Raw genomic sequence first — 1,496 nt, forward strand, 5'->3', positions numbered from 1 at the left:
TTTTTTTGCTTAGCAGTTGTAGTCTCAACTATTGCCCCTAGAGAAATTTGAGGCTTCCCCCCCGAATCCTGTAACAATAATTATCCAAAAAACCCAAACAGAGTTATGTATTTGACTATTTGGAAAAGAGCATAACAAGTCTTCATACAGGGCATATATTAGACCTGAAAACAGCATATGCATGGTTTTAGATGGCTACCCATCCTTTTAATTTTCATTTCTTCATTGCCTCATAATTCTAATTTTTTTTAATTTGAAAATTTACTGTGTTTTGCAGATAGTTTGACATAATGCAAAGCACTAGCAAACTATGTGTTGCCTCTGCGTCCGCGCAACCTGCTGTCCTCGGGTTCGATGGTTGGGCAGACCTTCCAGATGGCCCGCTAAGCTCCATCCTTGCACTGTCAGGATCCTTCCGTGATGTTCTTGCTTTCGCTGCAACCTGCCGCTCTTGGCGTGCTGCATTTTCCTCATACCCATCAAAATCTACATTCTGCAATCTGCACCAAATTCCCGCCTCTCCTCGCCAATTCAATGCCCGTGTTCAAGCTCCTGATCTCCCTTCTAACAATGGCTGTCAAAAGCTACGCACATGTAAGGTCATTGATCCGATCAACAAGAACATCGCCCTGCGCTGCCAAATTCCTCGGGAAATTTATCAGAAGATGCAATTCGCTGGCACTTCCTATGGTCAACTAATTTGCTGCCGTGCTGGATATTGTCTTGTTGTTGATGTGTTCAGTGGTGCCAAGGTTTCTCCTCCACGTCTCCCATTCACCGGTGATTGTGAGAGGGAGTTCTACTTCTACGTTAGCGGCACTCCGACAGCTCCCCTTGCATCACCCAACTCACACCTCCTTGTCAGTACTGCAGCCGGCGTATTTGATTGGTCGGTTGGAAGTGACTCTTGGTCTGTACTCCAGCTTTCTGATGCACCGATAGAAAAGATTGTGGAATTCAATCATCAGTTCATCACCATGGATGATTGTTACAAGATCTACACAATGCAGCTGTCCCCCCTGCTGGGTCTGCAGGAGATAACAACTGAGTGGGTTGGTGACCTGGCCCCAAGCTCTGACGCCAAACCATGGCTAGTGGTCTGTGGCAACATGCTTCTTACGGTTTAATGTTTCAGTACAATGAGTCCAGGCTGCTCAGTAGTACTCCCTTCGTCCGGAAAAGTTTGTCCCTCAAATGGATGTATCTAGCACCAATTTAGTGCTAGATACATCCATTTGAGGGACAAGCTTGGGACAAGTTTTTTCGGGCGGAAGGAGTACAATGTATACCCCACCACCTTGACATGTCGACCAGCCCTGCAAAATGGGTGGAGGTACACGCCAACTGGATAATTGGGCACTCTTTGTCGGGGGTGATGTGAGGAGCCGGCTGTTTTCTTGCATGAGTCCGGAAAGGTGGGGTGGGAGGAGCAGGAGCCTTTCGATACCGCCACGGGGCCTGGCGGTAGAGTTAGACAGGCTACCGCCAGGGTCCAT

The 1,496-nt window shown here is 47.7% G+C and overlaps 1 pseudogene; it reads left to right on the forward strand.

Annotated features, from left to right (window-relative positions):
- The first annotated feature begins 290 nt into the window (after nucleotides 1-290).
- LOC123170634 (uncharacterized) overlaps nucleotides 291-1,496 on the forward strand; it is a 1,829-nt pseudogene continuing 623 nt past the window's right edge.

This window comes from Triticum aestivum, chromosome 7D (genome assembly GCF_018294505.1).
Source record: "Triticum aestivum cultivar Chinese Spring chromosome 7D, IWGSC CS RefSeq v2.1, whole genome shotgun sequence".
Classification (NCBI taxonomy): Eukaryota; Viridiplantae; Streptophyta; class Magnoliopsida; order Poales; family Poaceae; genus Triticum; species Triticum aestivum.